The 11,899-nt window shown below is 37.4% G+C and overlaps 1 pseudogene; it reads left to right on the top strand.

Moving 5' to 3' along the window:
• Positions 1-573: 573 nt before the first annotated feature.
• On the top strand, positions 574-10,266 carry LOC132476748 (small ribosomal subunit protein uS2-like; annotated as a pseudogene).
• The last annotated feature ends 1,633 nt before the right edge of the window (positions 10,267-11,899 follow it).

The following is an 11,899-nucleotide window of genomic DNA, read 5'->3' as shown; positions in this document are numbered from 1 at the left end:
TTTGTGCACTGATCTAGGTTTTTCTGCTTTGCCCTTGGAACTTATTTAGTATGTAACCAAGATTTATCTTTTTGGCTTTTCTCACTGTTATCTATTTATGAGGTTTGATATTAACCCCAGCATCTCCTAACCTACAATGAGAAGAAGTTAAAAAATTAAACTCATCCCTTTACCAACACCCTGAGCCAAATACCACTTTCCATACATTGCCGATTGTTATACACAGAACAATTTTTTAAACAATATTTATTTTATTGTTTGAGTGGATTATTTTTAATTGCTAGAATTAGACACAGACTTTAAGACACAAACTGGACTATTATTTTTATCTTTAAAAGTGCTATAGTAGTTATAGGGAAGCCCTCACTCAGAGCTAGGGTAACTGGGGTAGAGATCAAGAAGGAGGTGGGGGATAAGCCAGACCTTAAAGGATTCCAGTAAAAGAACAGAATCCTAAGAGTGAATTAACATTTGTATAAGTGAAAATCTTAGAATTCATAAAACATGCCAGAGATACTTAGTAACTACAGGATTACGGGTAGCAGCAATGGAAGATAGTTTTTGAAAGGCAAGATGAATTCAGATTGTGGACGGTTTAGGTTTGAAAAATGTAAGAATACAACACACGATGCCACTGCTGTTGCTTTGTTCTCAAGAATAGAGGAAGTTGATACATCAGGGAAATATCAGTGGATATTGTGAAAAACAAATAAAAGAGACGTGGACAGAGCCACAAGTTAGGGGTATTAGTTGATAAGGAGATAAACAAGGGGAATGGAAAGAAAGGAGCCAGAAGTGAGAAAAGTCATGACAGTGAGACCAACAGACCTTCAGAAGGGAGAGACAAATGCCAAGTGTGACCAAAGCTTTAGAAAATAAGATAAGAAAACAAAACCAAAACCAGAAAGTGGTTGATCATGGGGATTTAAGATTTATGTAATTGGTATACAACTGTTTATTGCTTCAAGGTAATATTCTGTACTACAAGACCTAAAATTTAAAGTAATAAGCAGAGGATGCAGTATATTGTATCCAGAGATAATAAAACTGCATAGCCTCAAGTGTCTGCTGTGAAATTTCTTTTATAAAACATTAATTATATGAATGTGTCACATTAAGCAGTTCTTGGAAAGAATTCTTGTGTTCCACTCAGAAAGGTGAATTGATTTTTTTGCTGCTCTTGAACAGTGCAAATTTAGTTATAATATTGCTTCTCAAGGATTTTACTTTCATGTGTAAGGGTTTATGTAATATTGGCTATTAATTCAGGTTACAAATATTTCCAATGGCGATCTGTTCTTAAGATATATGGAACCGATGAGAAAATCCCTGTAGGTTGAATATTTAATTATGAACAGCTTAATTCATTAAATTTATCTAAATACCTATAGTCTGAAATGTTGCAGAAGTCAGAAAGATACACTTTCCCATTCAAGACATATGATTTATCAAAACTGCTCAGTGGGGAAAAATATTAAAACTCTCCATATTTTGGAAGTTTATACATTTGGTGAAATGTAATAGTGCTTGTGATTTAGCTGACTTGAACTTTATTAATTTTCATTACTAGAATGAATTATGGCCATTTCTACTTACTATTTCCCTCATTAGAAAGCTCCAATGTATGCCATCAGTTAATTAATGACTCGGCTCTCACTACCTTACCTCCTGTGTTATAGTAACTTCGTGAGAAGTGAAGGGTTTAAGCATGTATAGTTTTGGTTTTTACTACTATTTGTGGGGGAAAAGCAACTAGAGATGTCATAAGATGATCTGCATCACACCCAGGTTTTCTCACGCCTGAAGCTTACATATATGGAGGCACATTTTAAGAGAAATAAAATTTTAAATGTATTTATAAAGATATAAATAAAAATTTGGACCTTGGAAAGGGCCCATATAAGTGTGAGGTCCTAAAATGTATGCATCATGATAAATATGTCTCTAAAAACAATAATTGTCAGTATGATATTTAAAGGGTGAATTCAATTCCAGTGAAGGAAAAGGCTTTATAATGTGGCATACTAGAAAAAGTAGATGAACTAATGCTTTCTTTTTTTTTTATTAGATCTTAATAAAGCTTGTGGCTCAAAAGTGGTGTATCCTTTGATTTCATATTATCAAGTTAGTTTACAGAATATTTACCAAAAATTAAAATGTTTCAGCCTTAATACCTGGAATATAATGTTGTAGCTAATAATCAACCCAATGTCATATCAATATATACCCTGGAAGAAAGAGAATACCCATAACAAATATAAAAGCAGATATTACCTTGGTGGGGAACTATTGTAACACATGCATTTGACAAAAGGCAAATATTAAAAACATACAGAATCTTTACAAAGCAATGAGAGAAAAGACAGATAATGATAGAAAAATGAGCAAATGATAGCTCACAGAAGAAATAACCAAATATACAAAATACAAAAATAAAATCTGTAGTGACAAAAAGCAGATCAGAAGTTATCCAAGGATGGGGGTGGAAGGAGGGAAAAATTTAAAAGGAACAAAAGGAAGCATTTGAGGTTAATGAAAATGTTTGCTAATTTTGATTTTGAAATGGTTTCATGAGCATATGTGTGTGTCAAAACTCATCAAATTGTACATCCGCCCCCTCCCGCACACGAGTTTATTGTCATCAATTGTACCTGAATACATCTGTTAAAAAAAAAAAAGAAGGAAGAAAAGGAGAAAGAGAGAAAGAAAGAAAGAAAAGAAGAAGTAACCAAAATGGAGAGTAAATATCATACACTGCTGTTGGGTGAGAATATCTATGTCTGCTCTGGAACTCTTTTATACTATCCTATCTCCTAAGGTTATAAATGAGCACATACCCTATAACCCTGCAATTCCATGCTTGGCATTTATTCAATAGAAATACAAGTATCTATTCTCCAAGTTACATTGTGCTAGAATTAGGTTTATCTTTTGTCTGAACTAGCTAATCTTATATAAAGAGTGCTGTTCCTAATACAGCAAAACTCTAAAGTAATAATGTCCATCATCAGTAGAAAGACAAGTAAATTGTGAAATATTTGCATAATCAAATACTATAAAGAAGCAACTGATTAATCTCCACAATATACAAGCTGCTCATGCAGCTCAATATCAAAAAAAAAAAAACCAACCCAATCCAAAAATGGGCAGAAGACCTAAAAAGACATTTCTCCAAAAAAGATATCCAGATTGCCAGCAAACACATGAAAGGATGCTCAACATCACTAATCATTAGAGAAATGCAAATCAAAACTACAATGAGATATCACCTCACCCCGGTCAGAATGGCCATAATCAAAAAATCTACAATGATGCTGGAGAGGGTGTGGAGAATGGGGAACCCTCTTGCACTGTTGGTGGGAATGTAAATTGATACAACCACTATCGAGAACAGTTTGGAGGTTTCTTAAAAGATTAAAAATAGAACTACCATATGACCCAGCATCCCACTACTGGGCATATACCTGAGAAAACCATAATTCAAAAAGTATCATGTACCACAATGTTCATTGCAGCACTATTTACAATAGCCAGGACATGGAAGCAACCTAAGTGTCCATCAACAGATTAATGGATAAAGAAGATGTGGTACATATACACAAAAGTAATATTAATCAGCCATAAAAAGAAACGAAATTGAGCTGTTGTTTTTTTGTTTTCTTTTTTCTTTTTTTTTTTTTTGCGGTATGCCGGCCTCCCACTGTTGTGGCTTCTGCCGTTGCGGAGCACAGGCTCCAGACGTGCAGGCTCAGCAGCCATGGCTCACAGGCCCAGCCACTCCGCGGCATGTGGGATCCTCCCGGACCGGGGCACGAACCCGTGACCCCGGCATCGGCAGGCAGACTCTTAACCACTGCGCCACCAGGGAAGCCCGAAATTGTGTTATTTGTAATGAGGTGGATGGACCTAGAGTCTGTCATACAGAGTGAAGTAAATCAGAAAATGAAAACAAATACCATATGCTAACACATATATATGGAATCTAAAATAAATAAATAAATAATGGTTCTGAAGAACCTAGGAACAGGACAGGAATAAAGATGCAGATGTAGAGAATGGACTTGAGGACGTCGGGGGGGATGGGGTAGCTGGGACAAAGTGAGAGAGTGGCATGGACTTATATATACTACCAAATGTAAAATAGATAGATAGTGGGAAGGAGCCGCATAGCACAGGGAGATCAGCTGGGTGCTTTTTGACCACCTAGAGGGGCGGGATAGGGAGGGTGGGAGGGAGACAAAAGAGGGAGGAGATATGGTGATATATGTATGTATATAGCTGATTCACTTTGTTATAGAGCAGAAACTAACACACCATTGTAAAGCAATTATACTCCAATAAAGATGTTAAAAAAAAAATCTTGTGTACACAGCACTGCAGTATAAGTAGGGCCTCTCATGTGAATGTGTTTCATTATTCATGCCCTCACTAGATCTCTCTTATTTCAGGTTGTTATTTCTCCTATTAGAAATTATAGGGCTTCCCTGGTGGCGCAGCGGTTGAGAATCTGCCTGCTAATGCAGGGGACACAGGTTCGAGCCCTGGTCTGGGAGGATCCCACATGCCACGGAGCAACTAGGCCCGTGAGCCACAACTACTGAGCCTGTGCATCTGGAGCCTGTGCTCCGCAACAAGAGAGGCCGCGATAGTGAGAGGCCCGCGCACCGCGATGAAGAGTGGCCCCCGCTTGCCACAACTAGAGAAAGCCCTTGCACAGAAACTAAGGCCCAACACAGCAAAAATAAATAAATTAAAATAAATAAATAAATAAATAAAATAAAAGTAATGTGTCATTTATTTTATTTTATTTTATTTTATTATTTTTTTTTTTCCGGTATGCGGGCCTCTCACTGTTGTGGCCTCCCCCGTCGCGGAGCACAGGCTCCGGACGCGCAGGCTCCGGATGCGCAGGCTCAGCGGCCATGGCTCACGGGCCCAGCCGCTCCGCGGCATATGGGATCCTCCCAGACCGGGGCACGAACCCGTATCCCCTGCATCGGCAGGCGGACTCTCAACCACTTGCGCCACCAGGGAGGCCCAAAAGTAATGTGTCATTTAAAAAAAAAAGAAATTTTAAAGATTGTACCATGTCAAATAAAGTTTATTAATTAAATCTATTTTAATTCTAAATGTTTTTGCCATAAAACGTCATTGAAAGAAAACAGGAAAGGGAAAAATATTCAAAATTAAATCAACAGTGACAAATTGAAATAATTCCAGGAATGGTTTAATAATCCTCTCTTAGGAAGTAACTAATTAGAGATAAATCCTTTCTTTCACAATTATTCCATTTAAGATAATTTTGCACAATTTGAATTTTATGTGAAGCAAAAACAAATAAAAAGACCTCTAAACGTGTCCTTTTTGTGTGTGTATAATAAACAAGCTGTGCTTCCGACTTGCAATCTCCTACTTACCCAAGTCAAAGACATAAGCCTTATTTCCATAGACTTCAATCCTAGTTAAGCTGTTTTCTTTTTAAAAATGAGGTCCTAACAGGCACTTTTCTCAAGCAATCTGGTTTCATCCATATGTAAACTTTTATGGCACACAATTGTGTTAATTATGTATTTTTTTTCCAAACCACTTCAGTTCACTCGGCTGCCATTTTACATAAACAATTGCAATGAATATTGCCTCCAGTCTTAGTCTTACCAGTGCAAAATTTGTGTTAAGATGACTCTGTCTGGCTTTGCTTGCATCATCAGACATTTTTACTCTTATACTTCATCGATACTGTCAGTGCTTGGCTCTCTTTGAAGCCTCTAGGATTTGGATGTCTACAAAAACAACAGACATCTGAAAGCAACATTTTCCTTAACTTACGGTTGCTGCTGATGTCCAAATTTATTTGTACCTAGTAAAATTTACCCACCCACTACACTTTTTGTCTATATATATATATATATATTCATAAAAATATACATTTATTTTGCATATATATATTATTTTTCAGAGTAGTTTTAGGTTCACAGAAAAATTGAGGGGAAGATACTGGTATTTCCCATATACCCCCTCCTTCCCCACACATGTAGAGCCTCCCTCATTATCAATATCCCCCACCAGAGTGATAGATTTGTTACAGTTGACGAACCTACGTACACATCATAATCACTCAAAATCCTTGGTTTACATTAGGGTTCACTCTTGGTGCTGTACGTTCTATGGTTTTGAACAAGTGTACAATGACATGTATCCATCATTACAGTATCATAGGAAATATTTTCTCTGCCTTAATATATTTTGTAAATTGTCCACTTATCTAAAATGTTTTATATATTTTTTAAATTTTTTTTATTTTTGGCTGCGTTGGGTCTTCATTGCTGTGTGTGGGCTTTCTCTCCTTGATACGAGCAGGGGCTACCCTTCATTGTGGTGCGCGGGCTTCTCATTGTGGTGGTTTCTCTTGTTGCAGAGCACAGGCTCTAGGCATGCAGGCTTCAGGAGTTGTGGCTCGCAGGCTCAGTAGTTGTGGCACATGGGCTTGGTTGCTCCATGGCATGTGGGATCTTCGCAGACCAGGGCTCGAACCTGTGTCCCCTGCATTGGCAGTCATATTCATTTTTTTATTTTAACATCTTTTTGGAGTATAATTGCTCTACAATGGTGTGTTAGTTTCTGCTTTATAACAAAGTGAATCAGCCATACATATACATATATCCCCACATCTCCTCCCACTTGCGTCTCCTTCCCACCCTCCCTATCCCACCCCTCTAGGTGGTCACAAAGCACCGAGCTGATCTCCCCGTGCTATGTGGCTGCTTCCCACTAGCTATCGATTTTACATTTGCTAGTGTATATATGTCCATGCCACTCTCTCACTTCGTCCCAGCTTACCCTATCCCCTCCCTGTGTCCTCAAGTCCATTCTCTACATCTGTGTCTTTATTCCTGTCCTGCCCCTAGGTTCTTCAGAAGCTTTTTTTTTTTTTTTAGATTCCATATATATGTGTTAGCATATGGTATTTGTTTTTCTCTTTCTGATTTACTTCACTCTGTATGACAGACTCTAGGTCCATCCACCTCACTACAAATAACTCAATTTCATTTCTTTTTATGGCTGAGTAATATTCCATTGTATATATGTGCCACATCTTCTTTATCCATTCATCTGCTGATGGACACTTAGGTTGCTTACATGTCCTGGCTATTGTAAATAGAGCTGCAATGAACATGGTGGTACGTGACTCTTTTTGAATTATGGTTTTCTCAGGGTATTTGGCAGGTGTATTCTTAACCACTGAGCCACCAGGAAAGCCCCATGTTTTATATTCTTAACAAAACACTTTGTTTAAAGTCAACTTTTAAAATCATAGAATATCACATTACTGGGTTTCCATTAATTAACTTCTAATTCATCTATGAGCCTAAACTACTAGTTTGTCAGGATAATTAGTGTCAGCATCATTTGTTTTTCTTCAGCTTCTGTAAGGTTTCTTAAGAATCTAGGAGCACTCTGAGTTCCTGAAAATGTAAGAGAATTTCAATTATCTTTCTATCATAGTCGTTTTTAATAATGTCATTGTTGAAGACTACACAATTCCTCAATTATCTGGGTCACTCAATTCTTTGTCATATGTAGTGTGTGAGAAGTTTTATAAAACATGAAAGCCCTGTGCCTAGAATTGATCCTTCCCCATACACCCAGGAGTCACATCAGAGGTCTTATCCATTCCTCTCTGCTGTCCTCAAAGGAATGTTCCCATCTGCCTTTTCCTTTTCTTCCTAGACACCCAATACAATCTGTTCTTGAGAAACATCCTTGGACTTTATGTAATCTTTATTGTGCCACAGCTTTCCTGATACAAGACAGAACAAAGTCTGGCTATCCATTTAAAACAGAAGGGAGACAAACTATTTAAAAAATTAATAATCAATTGGCTCATATTTCAATAAATTGTACCACCACTGCTATTCAATTTAGTGTTCTACAACCAAGGAAGCAACTGTATTATCCTGTAGAATGCTGATTCTCTCTAGGAAATGTTATTAATGCCAGCATCTATAGTTATGGCAAAAGATACTTTACTATTCCTTTCTATATTGTTGTTTGAAGTGTATTCATTTTAGATCACTCACTTAAAATTAATGATCCACAAATAGGAGAAACAAAATAAGCTGCCTGTTTGTGGTGAACAATTGTTTTGGTTTTCTTATATAGATTAGTATTGATTTTTCCTTCAGGTATATATTAAACTAATATGTTGTATCTGTTTCATAATTGGAATGAAGTAACTTATTCATTAAACCATTTATCTCACTCTCTACAGATGAGTAGTTAGATAGATATAGATACAGATATAACAAAAATAAAAGCAAACATATAATCTATACCAGGCACCGTACTAAGTTTTGTGGTAAAAAGGCCCTCTTAGAGCTTATATTTCAGTGAAGACTAAGTTAGAAGGATCTGTATGCTCTTCTTTACATCAATGTGTGAGAATCCTGCAAGGAAATCTGTTTATGTGGGTATTAATAACTGTTATATATAAATACAATTGTTATATAGACTATAAATACATACATTTCATGGACAAATACGACAGGAATGGTACATTAAACTCAGTCATAGTTCTTTTCTTGCAGGACTACTCCATTATGCTAATGTGAATGATGAATCTCTTACAGAGGATATAGTCTATATAGCATTTCCAAACTTACTGGCTACAGAGTATTTCCATCACAGAACATTTCATTACAATGTGAAATGTCTGAACTTTAAAATTTCATGTACTTCTTAAAAATTATTTATTTTCCTATATCTATGAACTTTTTAGTATACTGTTATTTGATTGGCTTTCATTTTTAATAATCTCTTAGTACCATAGATTTTATAGGCAAAGCCTCATGAAATGTATAATCCCCTAAAAAATATCTTTCAAGGGGGGCTTCCCTGGTGGCGCAGTGGTTGGGGGTACGCCTGCCGATGCAGGGGGCGCGGGTTCATGCCCCGGTCCGGGAAGATCCCACATGCCGTGGAGCGGGTGGGCCCGTGAGCCATGGCCGCTGAGCCTGCGCGTCCGGAGCCTGTGCTCCGCAACGGGAGAGGCCACAACAGTGAGAGGCCCGCGTACCGCAAAAACAAAAACAAAAACAAAAACAAAAACTTTCAAAACTAAGGTGGATAAATTTAACATATTGATAGAGAATATAGTAATATATCGGTAAGCCTTCGTTTGCATCTTTGAATCCAACATATCTTTTCTACTCAATATAATTTAATCTTGCTCCTTAGTCCAATTTACAAATTTAAAATCTTTCCCTTTTCCCTTTCTGTGCTACCCAGAGAGCAGTCTGTAAGGCATTTTTCTGGGTTCCCGTCATAACTTGCAGGGAAACTTTCACAATGCCCTGAGCCTTTAAATGTCCTGCAAATGAAGGAGGATGTCCTCAAACCTTGCAGCAAGAACCCACTTAGGTGGCACCAACCTTGACTTCCAAATCGGACAGTTATCTAAGAAGGAAAAGTGATGGCATTACCTCTAAATCTGAAGAGAACCCGGGAGAAGCTTCTGCTGTCCGCTTCTGCCATCACTGCCATTGAAAATCTGGCTGATGTCAGCATCATAACCTCCAGGAAGACCAGCCAGAGAGCTGTGCCGAAGTTTGCTGCTGCCATGGGCGCCACTCTTACTGCTGGTCACCTCGCTCCTGGAGCCTCACTCACCGGAGCCCGGCAGGCTTCCGGGAGCCGCGACTCGTGGTGGTTCCCGACACCAGGCCTGACCACCGGCGTGAGAGGCATCTTCTGTGAACCTGCCTACCACTGCTCCGTGTAACACAAACCAGTCTCTGTGCTGTGTGTACACCGCCATCTGGGAAACAACCGGGAGCTCGCTCGGCGGGTCTGACAGGATTGACGGACGCTGACCGGGAAGTTCTGCGCATGCGCGGTTCTTTCTCCCGTGAGCACCTGCGGGAGTCCCGCCTACTCTCGGCTTGTGGGAAGATCCTCAACAGGTGGTAAAGGAAGGGCAGGCCTCAGCTGAGAAGGCTGTAACCAAGGAGGAATTCAGGGTGAACGGACCGCTCCAGCTCCTGAATTTACTGCTGCTCAATCCGAGGTGGCAGCCTGGTCTGAAGGCGGCAGGTGCCCTCTGTGCCTGCCCAGCAGTTCCCCACTGAGAACCACAGTGCACCGCGGTCACTGAAGATGCCGCTGAAAATGGGCTGCAGCTGCCACTGCTCAGTCCACGGGATGGGAGGAGCAACCGCTGAGTGGTCTTCAGCTGTTCTTCTGCAGACTCTTTTAAAGGAAATAGGGTGACAGAAAATAAAGTTTCCAAAGTAAGATGAGATGAGATGAGATGAGATAAAATAAATAAAATAAAATAAAATAAATCTCTGACTTTTGATTGGAGTGATGAGTCCATTTATACTTGATATAGTCATTAATATGATTGGCTTTACGACTGCCATTTGTTTTTTATGTCCGTTGCCTTTGTTGCTCCTTTATTCTTCTTTAACTCATTTCATGTAAAACCAAATTTTTAGTATTCATTTTAATTCCTCTGTTGATTTTCTATTTACTCCAGGATTTATAAAATGAATCAATATATTATGATCTACTTCACATTAATACTGTGTTAATTCCAATAAAATATTGCAACTTTTCTCTATTACTGCTCCATATCCATTTTCCTCTTTTGTTCCATTTTGCCATATAATTTACAAATTATTATATGAAGTGAAAAGAGTCTGACAAAGAAAGACAAATACTGTATGATCTTTGTCATATATGGAATCGAAATATATTTATATTTATATAGCTGGTTGCCAGAGGTGGTGGGTAGGGGTTGGAATAAATGGGTGAACTTTTTTTTTATTTTAAATAAATTGAATTTAAAAATGACATCTGTGTATGTTACAAACCTAAAAACAGAATATTATAATTATTGCTTTATGTAATCTTATGTCTTTTAATAAAGTTGAGGAGAAACATTATATATATAGTCTATATTTACTGACAGATGTACCATTCCAGTGCTTTTCATTTCTTCTTGCGGATTTGAGCTAGTTGATCATTCTGGCTAGAGATTTATCAGTTTCATTGATCTTTTTAAAAAAACAGTTCCTTTTTAATTGATTTTTCCTATTATTTCTCTTTACTATTTCATCTTTTCTGCTTTTATCTTTATTATTTCCTCTCTTCTGTTTGCTTTGGGTCTATTTACCCCCCTTTTTTAATTGTTGCTTAACATGGAATATTAGGTAGCTGATTTGAGACCTTACTTCCTTCTAAAGACAAGTGTTAAATGCTGTAAAATCCCCATAAGCACTGCTTTATCTATTTCCCACAAATTGTAATATGTAATGTTTTCATTTTCATTCAATTAAAATATTTTCTAATTTCCCTTATGAATCTCATGAGTTATTTAGAAGTATTATGAGTTATTTAGAAGCATTTGTTTACTTCCAAATATTTGGCTTTTTCCAGATATCTTCCTGTTGTTATCAATAATAATTGCACTGTGCTCAGAAAATAGATTTTGACCATCATCAGTTCTTTCAGATATATTGATTTTTGTTTAATGGCTCAGAAAATGTTCTATTTTGGTTACGTATTCCAAAAGCTTTTTGAAATTTGTATCTTGGCTTTTGTTTGTTGGAGGGATTTATAAATGTCAACTAGGTCAACTTCTGTTTATCAGGTTTTGTATATGTTTACTGTATATCTGCTTGTTCTATGGATTTCAGACAGAGACGTATTAATATATCCAACTATAATTGTGGATTTTTCTTTTTACTTTTCAGTTCTATCAGATTTTGCTTCATGCATTTTGAAGATTTATTGGGATTATTATGTCTTTTCCCTCAATTTCCTGCTTTTGTTCTGGTAATATGCCTTGTTCTGAATTCTATTTTTTGATATTAATATAGCCACTCCAGATTTCTTTGCT

The sequence above is a fragment of the Mesoplodon densirostris genome, chromosome 2 (genome assembly GCF_025265405.1).
Source record: "Mesoplodon densirostris isolate mMesDen1 chromosome 2, mMesDen1 primary haplotype, whole genome shotgun sequence".
Taxonomy (NCBI): domain Eukaryota; kingdom Metazoa; phylum Chordata; class Mammalia; order Artiodactyla; family Ziphiidae; genus Mesoplodon; species Mesoplodon densirostris.
This window is presented reverse-complemented; position numbering and strand designations above follow the sequence as displayed.